The sequence below is a fragment of the Eptatretus burgeri genome, chromosome 14 (assembly GCF_056783735.1).
Source record: "Eptatretus burgeri isolate ZD-2024b chromosome 14, Ebu_testis_v1, whole genome shotgun sequence".
Lineage (NCBI taxonomy): Eukaryota > Metazoa > Chordata > Myxini > Myxiniformes > Myxinidae > Eptatretus > Eptatretus burgeri.
In genome coordinates, this window is record NC_140974.1 from 14,675,698 (window position 1) to 14,692,509 (window position 16,812).

General features: G+C 42.4%; 1 long non-coding RNA gene across 1 annotated transcript in view; it reads right to left on the bottom strand.

The window, feature by feature from the left end:
* Positions 1–10,302: 10,302 nt before the first annotated feature.
* LOC147012696 (uncharacterized) overlaps positions 10,303–16,812 on the bottom strand; it is a 33,751-nt gene continuing 27,241 nt past the window's right edge. Inside the window, exon 5 of the long non-coding RNA XR_015051034.1 lies at positions 10,303–11,296. This is a non-coding gene — a long non-coding RNA (uncharacterized LOC147012696). The remainder of the gene's footprint in view (positions 11,297–16,812) is intronic.

Below are 16,812 nucleotides of genomic sequence, written 5' to 3' on the forward strand. Positions count from 1 at the left end.
ATAATTAGACATGCTACTGAAGGTGAGGATGGTGGGAGGGGGTATGGGGTATGCTGAATTACTTACATTTTACAAGGATCCAAAAACTGAATCTGAAGTACAAGACCTACTGAAGAACATTTCAAAACTATCGATTTCAAAACTATTATTTATAAAATAAATAAAGTGACCGTTTTTACAGCCATTTTTCCCTGCTGTGCAGGGGTTTGGCTTTTTGTGAGGCAATGTTTTATGGCCGGATGCCCTTCCTGACGCCAACCCTGGTCGCCTCTTACGACACACAGGGATATGGTTCACCTATTCTAACCGGGGCATACACCGGGACCAGTACACTGGCACTCATTTCGCCGACCTCGGAAGGATGACAGGCTGAGTCAACCCCCTGGTGTTAATTCAGCAGCCAACGGGGCTTGAACTCAGGACACTGGGATCCCAAGCCGCCACCCTAACCACTAAGCCAACACCAGGCTATTTTATACATACATACATATATACAAGATGAGAGTTTTAGTAATATATAGATGTAGAAAGGTCCAAGTTTTCTAAAACTCTAAATGGTCAAGGGTCTAATCTGTCTAAAGGTTGCAAATGGGTCTAAATGGTATTAATGTCTGTAATGTACTCAATAGACAGGGGCGAAGACTCTGAAGTGGGAGCAACAGGTTTAATCCGGACATGGGCACAACACAGCACAGCGAAGCATTGGAACAAGGGTGGGTCACATGACTCCCTAAACCACGCCCCAGTGCACCCATCTCTGCATGCATTAGCATAAACTACTGATACTTCTCATCATCCCGCCCACCCTTTTTTAACAAACCAAGACGCTCAGGAGGCTTACAGACACAAGTTGATTTTCTAAGGGCTAGTCCTTGCTTGCAACTGCTGTGGGCCTCTCAATAAGGGGTACAGGGTCAGGAAGGAGTTCAGGTACATTATTGGGTGAAAAGCTTTCATGAAGAAACAGCGCAGGTTCAAATGCAGGTGGTGATTACACAGGAGTGGGTGACAAAGGCACTTGAGCCGGTTCAATGTTTGGCTCCCCATGACGTTACCTGAGTTGGTCAACATGTTTCTGCGTGTATCTACCATCACACAACTTCACAAGAAACATCATTTCACCAATGTTATCAATAACAATGCCAGATAATCACTTGGTTCCACATCCGGAATTCAAAAGTTGTGTACAGGATCATTGATCTGGAAGTTGCGGTATACAGACGTTTGGTCGTGATTACGTTTCTGTTGATACTTGTTATTCTTGACCTGGACCGTTACGTCCGGGTACACGAATGATAACCGTGTTGTTAATTCATGACCCACCAGAAGCTTGGCAGGTGATTGACCGGTGGTTTGATGTGGTCTGGTGCGGTAGCTGAGCAACACACGAGCGAGACGAGATTGAATGGAGCCTTCCTTGGCAAGGCTTAGACCATTCTTGATCTGAACAGCATGTTTGGCTTGACCATTACTGGCAGGATTGTTGGGGGCAGATGTGTTGTGCTTAATGCCATTCGTTTTACAAAACAACAATAATAAGGGTGGTCTCGCTCTCCCCCTCTGCTTTATCTGCAATATGTCCCCCCCCCACCATATTTCCGCAGGGCGCCCGAGGTCCGTCAACAACCCCCTTCTGGTAAAATTACCAAAATCATGAATCACTGCTCACCTTCACTCTTTCATTCCTCTTTTTTCCCCACCTTTGGAAAAACTCCCTTACTCTCTTCAATAACATTCTTCCCTCGAGGCCTTCAAAATAGTCGTTCACCACCACCTCATATCTTCCCTCATCCAAAACCATGATCTTTTCTACCCCTGTTAATCCACCCCAAATCCACCCCCTTCAAATTCCCTGTTTTCTTTCCTGAAAGTCCCTGTGGTGTCCATCTTGTATACTCCATGTACACCGTCCCATCCCTCTCCCTTCCACAGACCTCCTAATGTCTCTGTTCCCCACTGTTTTGTCCTTCCCCCTCCCATCCCTCTTGTCTGATGCCCCCCTTGCTGTGCATTATGTGTTCGCTCTCAGATGAGCCTTGACAATGTACACAAAAAAGGTGTGTGTGTGTGTGTGTGTGTGTGTGTGTGTGTGTGTGTGTGTGTGTGTGTGTGTGTGTGACATGTTTTCATGGAGTTCTATTGGAGCTTTCTGATGTGGAAAATGAAACACGGAAATGATTATCATGATCTCCTGAGTTGATTAGGCTAATTAACTATAAATAATCCGGAAAAATTTGCATGTTTTAAACACACGCCTTGTTAAGGTGTATAGGGTAGCTAAATGGGTTCTTCTGTGGCGTAAAACTGTACGTGCACTAAGGGTGGACAAGGAGGCCGATGTGCGAGGAATCTGTGAGGGGGTAGAGCATCACCTGTGGTAAAGTAATTCTCGTCCTGCGTACAGGGGACTTTGCGCATTGCGTTCATCCAAACCCTTCCCTCGGTGTACTGCAGTTAGAGCAGAGGGCGGTAGGCTCTTGACAGAGGAGTCCGAAGTGAAGGCCCACTGGGCCAGTTACTTTGAGCGGTTGTACCAGGCTGATCCACCAGCTGTCGAGTTGAACGTCAGGGGTGTTAAAATCCCTGTTGCTGATCCTCCAATCAACTGTGGTCCACCTTCGCTTGTGGAAACACAGGCTGCGGTGAACCGGTTGAAATGGGGTAAAGCTCCAGGGATCTGTGGCATCCATGCTGAACTTCTCAAGGCTGGTGGAAATGCTGCACTCATGTCATTGCATGCAGTTCTGTGCTCTGCCTGGAACACAGGCATCATCCCAATTGACTGGAAGAGGGGCCTTGTTGTCCCTCTCTGGAAAGGGAAGGGTGATCGACAAGAGTGCAACAACTACCGAGGGGTGACGCTGCTCTCAGTGCCGCGCACGGTCTTTGCTGGGATAATTCTTGATAGGGTTCGCCACCATCTGCTTGAGCACCAGCGTCCAGAGCAGTCAGGCTTTACACCAAAGAGGTCAACGATTGAACGTATCCTTGCTCTTCAGGTCCTCACCAAATGCAGATGAGAGTTTCGGCATGGGCTGCTTGCAGCCTATGTTGATCTCTGTAAAGCATTCGATTCAGTGAATAGGTAGCCCTCTGGAGGATTCTTGGTCTTCGTGGGGTGCCACCAAAACTGATCGATCTGATGTCTGAACTCTACTCTGGTACTGAGAGTGCTGTGAGATGTGGTGGTACCATCTCTGACTTATTTCCAGTTGTTAATGGAGTTCCTCAGGGGTGTGTACTGGCCCCTACACTTTTCAGCACTTGTATGGACTGGATTCTAGGGAGGATGTCGAAGAGATCAAGCTGTTGTGCATCACTTGGGAATGTCAAGATCTCTGACCTTGATTTCGCAGATGATGTAGTCATCTTTGCGGAGACTTTAGATATCTTTTTGGGGGCCCTCGAGGTGCTGAATAAGGAGTTGGAGCCACTGGGATTATGGGTTTCCTGGGTCAAAACTAAGATCCAGGCTTTCAATGACATCTTGGATGCTGCTGTCCTGTCTGTGCCTGTTTGTGGTGAGGATGTCGAGGTGCTGGAGAGATTCACTTACCTCGGCAGTGATATTCATGTCTCTGCTGGCTGTGAGTAAGAGGTCAATAGACGTTTGGGTCGAACCTGGGGAGTCATGGATTCACTGGATAATGGGGTGTGGCGCTGCCGGTACCTGTGCAGGAGGACGGAAGTCCGAGTCTTCAGGTCCTTGGTGCTTCCACTCTTGCCCTATGGATGTGAGACTGGGACTATGACCAAAGATCTGAGACGGAGACTTGATTCCTTTGAACCAGGTCTCTTCGGAGAATCCTTGGCTATCGCTGGTCAGACTTTGTGTCCAACGAGCGGTTGCTGAGAGAGACTCAAATGAGATTTGTTACCTGCATAGTCCATGAGCGTCAGCTGCGGCTGTACGGGCATGTGGCTCGTTTTCCTGACGCTGATCCTGCTCACCAGATTCTCTCAACGAGGGAGTCTCGTGAGTGGAGGAGGCCAATGGGCCGACCATGTGCCTCATGGTCGCAGCAGGTTGATCAGCATCTCAAGTAGATTGGGATGAGCCAGGCATCTGCCTGGGGGATGGCCAGACAGAGGCCCCTGGAGTACCAGCGGAAACTGGACGCAGCGACGCGCTGCTCTGGTGCATGCTCCCATACCTGACCTGTGGCATGGCATTCAAATTACAAAATACATAAATAAATAATGATAACATTGTAACAATGTATATATGAATTGATACTAATAGTATTAACAACAATAATATTATCATTTTAGTGGAATAATTGGGCAATAATAATAACTAGCGTATCATCCCCACCTTGGCCCAACCTCATCTGGGCTTGATGAAAAGACAAACTGATAGTGCATGTCCTTGTATGTTTCTGAATTTTTTGCTACATTTTTTGGTCTTGTGTTTATTTTCCACTCTATACCCTAAGCCGAAGCGATCACAGTCGGGTTGGTGCCATTTTATTTCTATTACTCAAGAGGTGGCCATTTTGGATTTCAAAATGGCAAACCTAATTTTATGTTTTTAGATCCTCGTGGAGGATCTCTAAGTCTTACTCACGTTGTTGTTCTTCATCTTCTTCTTGTGGACTTTTTTGTTTCACAGCCTCCAGTTTTCATCGAAACTTCCTGAAACTTGGCATATATATGTAAAAATACCCTGCGCAGACAGTAACCATCTCCGATTTTGAAAATTCCTCCTGGAGAAAAAGTTATGACATCAAAATATCTCCACGAATGGGAATCTCCGAAAAAATTATCTCCGAAACTAGGCAAGCTGTTTGAATTTTGTTTGCGGGAATCAAGCCGGGCATTAGCACAGATAATTTATCGCAAACCTGATACATCACTATGACGTCATCATTAAGAGGACGAGGATCTTAGCTCATTTGAGTTTGTTTGTCATATCTTTGCAGCCAGACTACAGAAAACGATGATTTTTTTTCATTATATTTGTGCTTGAGTATTTTTAACACAATGAAAATATTAACTACTTTTATATGTGGATAATATACTAATATTAACTATATATTTTCAGATTATATTGGTGCAATGTTGTGTTGTTGTGCATTATGTAAGAAGTGATGTCCTAACATCGTCTTTATTCTTTCCGGTCATGGAATCTTCAATGTTATGACACAATGGCATCTGCAGAAGAAAAGTCCCCAACTAAAAAAATGCACAAGTTATGAAATGTGTTTGTAGTGTCAACAAGGAACCAAAGAATCACGAGTTGACCCATCCATCCATCGATTGGGACCATACTCTGTGTGGAGCATTGGTGCTGCCAAACAGTCTCCTGGTCACAATACTGGACGGGTCACCACTCTGACACAGTATACCAGCAAGCTGGCACTCATTTTGCCAATCACAGAAGGATGACAGGCAGAGTCAACCCCACATGGTATTAATTCAACAGCCGAGCAGGATTTGAACTCAGGACCCTTGGATCCCAAGTCCACCACTCTTGCCATTAAGCCAACACCTGGCATACTAATTGACTCAAGCCATGAAAACTTTAGTAGTGCATCATATGAAACATTTTTGAACTGCATGCTGTACATAAAAAGAGCTGAATATGGAAATTTAAACTTTGCACCTGCGAGCAAAAGACTCTGTGATACACTTGTTGCAGTTTTGAAGGAATGAAAGGCTTCATGGCATCCTAAATGCTACAAATTGTTGAAACCTCATTTCCACATAGCTCAAGATGAAAAGAATTACCAAAAAACATGCACGTCTAACTCATAGGCCAACCACCCTCCTGAAATTATGTCCATGTGCTCCAGAACTGGAAGGACTCACTATAGAGACTGAAGACATGATTGGCATGACAACAGCAGTCAGTGCTCGTCATCACCACTTGACAACAGCCAAATTCATTCCTCGAGGAAAATGTGTTAACGAGCTACTGGCAGTATTGGAACCTTGCAACCCATTTGCTGGCACATCGCCCAGGTTTCACAACATCATGACAAAGCAGATGATGCCTGAGAATATTGAAAGAGACATCCCGAACATGGAAAAACGTGGACAACATGCACTTCAATCCTACATTCAGCAGCGAATCTGCGGGCCTACAAATTTATGGGATCCAATGAAGAAAGAAAAGTTACCCAACTGGGGTAATGCCTGCAAGTCTATCAAGCTGAAATATGCCAAAGGTAGCATGGAACTGAAAGCAACAAATTCACTCTTTGTCTGAATGCTCATAACACCAAAGTCAAATCGTCAGATAGATCTAGAAGTGGTTTCAAATCATGAATTCATAACAGTCAACCCCAACCTTATGAATTCTTATGGATCTCTCATTTCTTGTGCAAGTAAATGTTAGTCCTACATGTTTTGGAAGAACTACCATTCCAAATTTAGATCAAACGGACAGAGATTTAGTGACTAGCAACATTGACAACACCAACCTTGTAATTGATGGCATGTCAGTTGTTCATGAGGTTATGTCATCAGCAAGACTGAAAACTTGCAGCCAATTTGGTGATCTCGTCACAAGGATCATAAAGGTAAGATGTAGAAGATATGAAGGTGGTCGATTGATATTTGACAACTACATGTGACATAATTTTGTGAAGGCCATGATGCATCATGGCCAAACTTCAGAGACATCAACTTTTGTATTTGCGTTGTTGATGCTTCACCTATCAAAGATTCAAATGCATTCTTGGCAAACAACAACACAAAAGAATCGCTAAAAAAATAAAAATAAAAAAATTAATCGGAAAATAATTAATATCTTCATCAATTAGCCAATAACATCCCAAAACCACCACTATTTCATCTGAATCTGTAACTTTTTGAAAATTAAGTAATACATCAAAAAATGAACAATTAATCGATTAATTGATTCATCAATAAATGAAAAATAGCCATTATAGTTAAATTACTTGTTCACTGTTATGTCCAAATATCAGCTTCCGAGCTCAAAAGGTGCCTGAGATGTTGCCCAGATGATAAACAAAATAAATATGTTATTAATAAATCGATAATAATTAAGTAATTAATTGATTTATCAAAAAATAAACAATATTATTTTTGTGAAAGCACATCTTCACTTTTATCCCCAAATTTCAGCCTCTTAGCTCAAAGGATGGCTGAGATATTGCCTGGACAAACAAACAAACAAACAAACAAACAAGCCGGTAGGCGACATGGGTGGTCGCTATATAATTGCATACTAGTCATAGTTTTTGACGGATCGGACTGAAAATTTTTGACAAAGAGGTTGATTATAGTCAACGCATAACAGCGGGGAAGCCGATTTTTGATTTTCGAAAAAAAAAAAAAAATTCGGATTTTTTCAAAAATTTCAAAGTCCTGTTGGTAGGCAACAGTGGCGTCCATAGCAACGGTGCTCAAAGTCATACAACTAGATCCGGGTATGAACCTACCAGTCAAGTTTCATCAAAATCGGTTGACTCCTCTGGCCTCCAAAGCTGTCCATTACATACATAGATGGAAAACCTGAGAATAACGGTTGTCTAGCGACCACCCAACAAGAAAGCAAGAAAACAAATGGAATAACAACTGAGTACTCCTTTCGGCACCCAGCGATGATATGGTGCATCGCCTGGATGTGGAATTGGGAAGGAGCGGTGTGCAAAATAGTCATAAATCTCAAATGGGATTGCTTCAGGAAGCAATCAAGCAATCATCAGGTGCATGTTGCGTGGTGCCAACATAAAACTGCCATTCTGCCAACATCAGGTGCATGGAGCCAGCATATCCTTCAAGCTCACATGCAAGCTTTCATCTGGAACCAGGACCTAGTGCTTCATCCAAGGGACCCAGATCCATACCAGTTTGGCTGGACACAATAATCAGATGGTAAATTTGTTCCTGTGCTCTCCGAGTTACTTGCTGCACCATCTTCTGTTGTTGAGCTTGTCAAATGTGGCTGTGGGGTCAGCAAATGTGGCACACGATGTACATGCAAGCTGAACAATCCAGCATGTACAGAGATGTGTAACGGTGAGGGTGCAGAGGACTGTGAGATACTGTGCAAGCTTACACAGAAATCAAGAAATGGCCAATTCAGATGAAGATGAATTAATTCAAAAGGACTGTCATCGATTTTAATTGGCCTGTAGTGTAACTTGCATTATTATTGTCTGTTTTAAGAAAATAAGAGTTTTGCAAACCAATTTCACATCAGTAGAGTGTAAGACTTTCCACAGTTATATATCATGTCGATACGCTCATTAAAACTTTGTCAGTAGAAATCAGTGTTTTGAGATAACTCTGTTCGAAAATGTTTCTATTGCTCCATATAAAATAAGTTTGTCCCTTTTGGAGTTCATTCAATGTTTGTATAAATAATTTACACCTAACATAACCGGCATGTTTTAATATCTGGAAGTAGTAAGCCATGAAACATAAAAACATGTTGTTTATGGTTGTTAAGTTGTATTAAATCCGACATTTTGAAATGTTATATTAATTACGATCCAACAAGATTACTTTGACCAAAAATGTACAAATTGCTGAAAAAATTATCATTTATGGATTCTGGCTGAAAAAAATATGACTAAAAACGTAAAATCGTGGCCGTCTTGAAATCCAAGATGGCCACCTTAGGAGTGATATAAAAACAATGGCACTAACCCTTTTTTGATACCTTAGGGGATGATGATTAAAAATAACGTTTGTGCCAAAAATGTAGCAAAAAATTCAGAGCCCAGATAGTCCGACATTGTGCCATGCACTATAATGCTCAAGCAGTACAGCAGGCAGATATGCTGCAAGACCGTGAAGACCAATGAAAATTTGGTCCAATGGACCAATGAGTCCACGAGTTTAACAAAATATTGCAATTTACAGGATATGAATCTTTAAAAAAATAACCTCCATCACCTACCAACTTTAAAAGAACTCTCCTACATTCAACCTCTCTACTTTAAAATTGAACCACACACAATCCACAGCTTTGGCAATTTGCAGTCAGACAATTTTCTTTCATGGGTTCATTTCTGGATTTCTGCTTTTCCAAAGTAACCGGTTCCATTGAAAGAATGTGAGTGACTTGTAGCACGTTATAGCTTTTGTGACACCCTTCACTGACCCTCCTTCCCAAATGGTATTGCTTAATCAGTTGATATGGAATGCCATGCTTGCATTTCATTGAGGAAAAGGGGGAGGAGAAGAAGGGGAATTATTACTTTTTATCTACTTTTCAAACTTATCCCACAAAAACACACCCCAAAAGTGCACTACATCACATTGGTGCATTAAATAATATCACAAAGTTGTGCCATTTTCTTGAATTGCAGAATCATTATCAATTGGGTGGGGTTGAATTAAAAATAGATATTTTGGAGTCCACTAATGAACTGTAAAATTTGGAAATCAATAGTTCCCAACCTTTTTGTGTGTGCGGAACCCTTATGAACCACCCTCATCTTGCCTCCCACCACCTTCCCCAAATAAAAGTCGCAGACCACCATGTATGACAATCATAGTGACACTGCTGCTTCACATGAAGGTCCCTTGGAGACAGGAACAGGAAAAGTTGGACTCTTGAGGTTTTGTATATGTTCCTGACTGCCAAGTTTTACTTCACCTGGAAGTTGCACTTTGAATGGAACAATAAAGTCGCATAGATTTAGGTTCGGATTACTCCCCTATCCCACTCGCCCTCCACCAATCACCCTACATCCCAATAGAACCACACCGAGTTTTCACAGATCTCCATGTATCTGTGGACCACAGGTTGGGAACCACTGATCGAGAAATCTCCTTTTAATTCAAATAAGATAGCATCATCATACCCAATCAGTGCAGTTTACAAAAGAAATACCAAACAAAAAGCAATATTTACTGTAGTTGAGTTGCCTGAATGGTAATTTACAGCTCATATAAACAAAAGTGCACAAGGTTTCGTTTTGTCTCATAGACCTTTGAAATAATTGCAGTTTCTTTACTTTGATTATAACCTGTGCAGATGCAGACTGCTGACTTACCTCCAACAGTAAAACGGAACGTGCAGCGGCCGCTTTCCTCTGTCCGTTCAGACAGAGGGCATTGAGAAGAAAAGCAGAACATAAAAGGATTTTAAATGGGATAAGAAGATTTATGCTTCTCATTAGATGGACAATTTTACAGTGTAGTGTTCATAAACCAATTGCCCTGAACTTCCCAATGCATTAACACCCATAAACTACACATCAAAGGAAATTTAAATATTACAATTGATTAATTCAAGCAGAAAAAAAATCAGACTTTGGAATGTTTCATTAGCATATTTTTAATTAGGAATTATTATTAAAAATGACTTCTTTTCTGGCCATTTACAAATGCACCAAGGAATTTAATAACACCAATGACACGAAGAGTGAATCATTTTTATGCATAATGTAACACATTAATTCACTGATTTAACATCCTTGCTAGATTGTGGGGAAGGGGGTGGGAGGGAACACACACACACACACACACACACACACACACACACACACACACACACACACACACACACACACACACACACACACACACACACACACACACACACACACACACACACACACACACACACACACACACACCAAAATGTAGAAATTTCAAAACACACCTGGACCACCAAGTGTGCCTCACTGACTGGGTCTTCAGTCGAAGTCCTCATCATCATCCCGTTTCTGCCTTTCAACCTCGATACGGTCAGCCAAGGTGGGCCAGGAGGGACATATATGCCTCCACATGCAGCAAGTACACTTGGATGCATACGTACCCACACCCCCAGTCAGCGAGAACACAAACTACAAAACAACAGCTTCCACTCCCAGAAATCATAGCATCAAAAATATATACTGAAGCAACCAATCAACCACCCAATCTTACCTTACAACCTGCACCACTGAGCAGCAAAATACACAAAATACACATGGAAACACACACACACACACACACACACACACACACACACACACACACACACACACACACACACACACACACACACACACACACACACACACACACACACACACACGCATCTCTACGTGTACACACATATACCCACACAAAAGTACACACATACACTCATATACACTCAGACACACACTCACACAAGCACGCATAGTCTGGAGGAGGTACATAATCTTGGCAGAGTGTTGGGTCATTCATGACTCGTCAAGAAATGCTTCAACACTCGAATTGATCCCGAACAGATCACTACTCCATTACAGGGTGCTCGACTGAAGGTGCAGGGTGCTTGATTTTCTGCTCACATAATATTCGTTGTTCCAGTTCAGCATCCAGTTGCAATTTTCTCTCGCTCACTCTTTGTAAAAGACACAGGGGGAGGAATACCAGGAGAGGGGACATCCAACTTAACCTTCATCCAACGGATGGCACACAGTACTTTGTAACACAACACACTGCCTTTTATGAACAAAGTCTCAGTCTAATTGGTGACAGTGTTTAGATAAAGTGACAAGTTCCACATGTTTATATTTTTAATCACATGGCATCGTTTCCTAACAGCTTGATGTACTCCGGTTTCAAAAGCTGAATTAATTATTTTTTCACACTGTGGAACCCTGGGCAATGACTGCTTTATTTTCACACCGGCCTGGGATTTTATAACTATCTTGTGTTTAAAAACTAAGTTGGACCATTATCTACCAAGTGGCATTGTCTGTTTGTTGTGTCATTGTGACACTAGTTACCGCTTTGATGGAGTGAAAAGTAGATCACAGAGTGGCAGAAGATCCTCCTAATGAGGGTTGTGTTAGGTATATATTTCCCCTCCCCGACACCCTCCAAACACTTCACTCCTCCCCATAGCCGCACACTTCCAGCATTAATTTGCACTTCAAATAATATTTATTGCACTTCAGATGATAGCTTTGATTCTCCTTGAAAATGACAGACAATCTGTAGGGAATCCAAATCAAATATCGTTTGGTTTTATTTATATATTTTTAACAGGATCTAAGGCGTGTAGTGCAGCTGCCATACACACATCTCATGCATGTGGACATACAGATGAGACAAATACACAAGATAACACAGGACTGTTGGAGGAGACAAACACAGTCACTGAGCTTGGGGGAAGTGTCGTCACTTCCCGGGGCACTCTGGGTACCAGCAACATCACAACAATGGTGCCGCCTTTTTCACCGCATTCAGCAGGCATTTCCTAATGAGGGATTTCCTTCTCCCCATGGATGCCATCCTATGGGAATTGGCCGTGCTTTGATCCTTTTTAAATGCTGAACGTCAAACAAAGAAACAGCACATCCCATTTTTAAAGTCTTTGGTACTTGCACAATCCCCATAGATAGGTGGTGTAATGGTGAGAATAACACCAGACTCAGTGATGTAATAGTTAGAGTGTCTGCTCTGAGTCTGGGTGGTTGGTGGTTTCAACTCTGGTCCGAGTCATACCATAGACTTTAAAAATGGTATGTGCTGCTTCCTTGCTTGATGCTCAACATTTTAAAAAGGATAGAGCACAGACAAACAACAATAGGTTGGTAATAATAGTGCAGACTTTGATGGGCCTGATGGCCTCCTCCTGCGTTAAAGATCCTTAAAAGGGAACGTGTATTATTATTACACTAGTCTAAGGCCCGTCAAAAATGAAGGGTTGGAATTATTTTATTCCAAATATTCGAAGAGACTGTAAGATATGATGTTTCAATTCTTAACAAGAAAAAAACGTTATTTCAAAAAACTACATGCACAAATGTGATCATATTTTGTTTATCTTCTGGGACGTTTCGTTTCGACAGTGCAGCCTCGTGAGCATGCCAAAGTCTGAAGCCTTGGCCTAGTGTCAGGTGTGCTTACATCTTCTTTATTTATTAGACATTCTATGTCCGTAAACGAACACTCGTTTTACTCCGCACACATGATGCATCATGTGCAGCGAATTTCACCTCCCTGCGCCTTGTAGTTATTGTTATTTTTAAAACGCTTCTGTACACCGCCTTTGAGGCCCAGTAGCAAGTCACCGTCTACAATTCCAATAGAAGAGACGTAATTACTCTTTTATGAAAAAATGTTTTTAGAGTTTTGTTTTAATCCTAAAAAATAGACCATGGTGAACACAGAGTCGTGTTAAAAGATTGGCCCTTAAAACCCTGCTTAAATCCTCCCTCTGAAGGGAGACAGACAAATACACAAACACACATTGCGTTTTATAGAGATAGATGCCGTGAAAACCAAGATGGCAGCCAGTGAGAGAACAAAAACACAGTGGAACAGCAAATAATTATGAAATCTCTGACGAACGAAATGACATTGAAAGGGTATGGCTCCATGATTTCAGGTCACGTTGCCATGTTGGAATTTTTTAGTTTTAGCTGTCGTTTTGAGTACCTTTGATAAAATGGATTTGTTGAGATTACACGGCAGGGTACGAGCCTCATACAAGTTAAGACTAAATTATATTCCTCTTGGCAAAACTTAGATTCTAGATGGCAGGTGAAAACAAAATGGTCATGTTATTCACAATGAAAATCAATAACATTTTGTGTTTCATCAAAAAAAAAACCTGTGTTGTAATGATTAAATAAATAATGAAGATAAACAAAGATGAACCATAAAATTATTTCAGCCAATCACAAATCAAAGATGATGCCAAAATATGAGATATCCAAATCAACAATTTTTACCCTCGGCGAAGGAGAGGGCATTGCATTTGGGTCCGTTTGTTTGTTTGTTTGTGTGCACAGAACTTTTATGTTTCACTCCGCAAATGCTTGTGGGATTGAGACGAAATTTTAACCATTGCTATAACTAATTATGTAGAATGTTTCAACGGTAATTATGATGTCACAGGTCACGTACTGTGGCAGCCATGTTGGAAAAACAGAAAAACTTTGGACCTCTTTATCTCTGAAACCATATCAAGGAAAAAACTGAAACTTGGCAAACGGCAAGCACTCATCATGGAGAATGAGTGTGATATTTTTATAATGTCATAGGTGCCTTCGTTATGACATCATAATTGCATATGTAGAATGCTACATGCAATCAGGATGAAAATTTTTGAGTCATCTTGGGATAAAATGGTCCACAAATTTTTTGATGATATCATCGTTCACATGATTCGGCAGCCATATATATTGTTACGAATTTGGAATTCGATTGCACACAACATACAGGTTCCTTTAGTCAGCTTTGTCGATAAGTGCTTGTTCCCAAGATAGCTCACCTTCCATTGTTTAAATGTTTAGAAATCGATTAGATGCGCTGCGGATCGATTTAATAGTTAGGGAACGAACAATGGAGACGTCCCTCCCCCTCTTCTGCGAAGAGGAAGAAGAGCCCTTCCGTCCCGTGATTCATGACGTGAACAACTCCCTCCCACCCGTGATTGAGCGGGTGATGGATAACGAGGGCATGAGTCACGCCGGGCGTGGGGGAGGGGGGCAGAGAAGGATAAAGTGGAGATCCTTTTTTTCTTTGTTCGGGTTCGTTCGGGTGGTTCAGTAGAGCTTCGGCTCAAGCTGCTAAGAGGATAAGGAAGAGATCCTCTCGTTGGTTCGTGTTCGGGGGTTGTTCAGTAGAGCTTCGGTTTCTGCTTGGCTGGTTGTTCAGTAGAACTTCGGTTTCTGCTTGGTGGAGTTGTTCAGCAGAGCTTCGGGTCCTGCTTGGCTCGGTAGGCTTTTTGGAGAGGTGCTTTGTTTTGGAAGAAAGTTGAGCCGGTTGCTCGGCTCGAGCTGCAAATGGTGGCTTCTTCTTCTTCTTGGTTCGTGGAGCTCTTTGTTCTCCGTTTGGTTCCCGGCTTGGTGCGACTCATCGACCTCATCTTTGGAGGTGGTTCCTCGGGGAAGCGACGCATCGACGCGAAGGATCGGCACCTCGTCTCACCAGCACGTGTTGAGAAGCGCGGGAGGATTCGCGGGAGCTCGGGAAGGATCGCGGCTCACGGCGATTGGATCCAGCTCGCTTTCGCTGGAGCCCGGGTCCGAACAACTTGAAGACCACACGAGGTGGAGAGGTTTGAGATCGGCTCTGGGTTTCAGCTCACCTGTCCTCCTTCAGCTGGAGCCCTTTATTAAAGGCCCCAGCCACCATTTCTTGGGTGTGTGTGCGCGTATGTATGTCCATGGGCCCGTGTCTACTAAGTAGTAAAAACTGTTAAGTGATTGTGTAGAACGGTTGTAGTTCTCCTGTCATACGTGTTGGCCTTGTATAATTGCATACGTGTTTTTGCCTTGTTTAATTGCATACGTGCATGCCTGCTTATGTACTTTATTACAACAAATGTCCTTGTGTGAATGTAAACCTGTTCGTTGCGTCCTCTTCCCTTAATTGAGCTGTCATCTTGCTTTCGGAATATAGTTGGTTTTAAATAGCGGGTAAAGTGACCAGGTCCAACGGGACTGCACGATAATACACTGCTTGGTTATCCCAAAAGGAAGCGAGCTGCTGAAGCGGCTCGTGTCCCAGCGGTCCCGTTGAGGTACAGTCTCTCGGTAGTCTGCCCACGCGAATAATTAGGTATATCGACAATTCGGCGATTGACCCTGTCACGCGCGGGTGGAATATTGACGAGGCTGTGGTGTGCTTAAAAACACACCCGTGGCTGGTTTTCGGCGTTGATCCGGAAAGCCGCGACTGGATTGTCCGTTCAGTGGGCGAAGCGGCCGCTATTGGTTAAACGAGGTCGCTCGCACGCCGGCGGGCGGAAATCTACAACAAGATATATATATATATATATATATATTTATATATATATATATATATATATATATATATATATATATATATATATATATATATATATATATATATATTTTTTTTTTTAAACCTTCAAAAGTCTTCTTCTCTGAAGTGGCTGAATAGATCGAGGCGAAACTTTACACATATGGCCACCTATGAGGAACAAAAGGGTCACACATATGACATCATTGGTCACATGGTTTGGCAGCCATATTGGATTTACCATAAAAGCTATAAAAAAATACACCACTCAAAAGTAGTCCTGGTGTGGTTCTGCAATATCAGATTGCTCTTTTTCTTGTTACTGTTGTGAGAGAAGCATTGCAGATTTTAGACTTTAAATTATCAAATAAATTGCACAGAACTTTATTAAAGAACTGTTTATCAAATACTGTGCCAATGTCAAAGCCAAATCCTATTCTAAACCCGTGTTCGCAGTCATCTATTAATAAGCAAATGTGGTGGTATTTTTGAAGACCCTACCACGACGTTATTGCTGAAATCGAGAAAGCAATGTCAGACAGACATCACTGCAAGAATAGTATGAATAATTTATATGTGATCCGTCCTTAAAGGGCGAGATGGAGAGAAAGATTGGAATCACTCCGACAGTAGACTTAGGCTTGGTAGGAATAAATTTTTAATCGGAAAACGTTGATAAACGTCGATGTGTGGGATGAAAGTTGAGAAGAGCATACGCTGGTATGTTTTTTGTGGTGGTTCATGTACTGATTTCACATGCAGCCTATGGCTGCTGGTTGCATCATTGCTGAGAGCATGGCTGTGCTGCTGATGCAGTGCCCCCTGTAGGTTACAGCAGGGATTTGGAATTTGTTCATGGTGCCGGCAGTAACTCACCTTCTCTTTGCGAAGGATACCGTGGGATCTTTAACATTCACCAACCAATACTGGCAGACTGGACGTCCAGCTTAACGCGCAGAGGAGGGAAGGCACATTCATTGATGAATAACAATGCCTGCAAGATTCAAACCCAGGGTAGACGGCTCAAAGGTGAGTGTGTGTACCTCAAGGCCACCCTGCCAGCCGGCAGGTGGTGAAATGCTGCTGTAATAATACCAGAGATGTTGTACATTGAAAAATTTTTGTAATCCTGAAAAT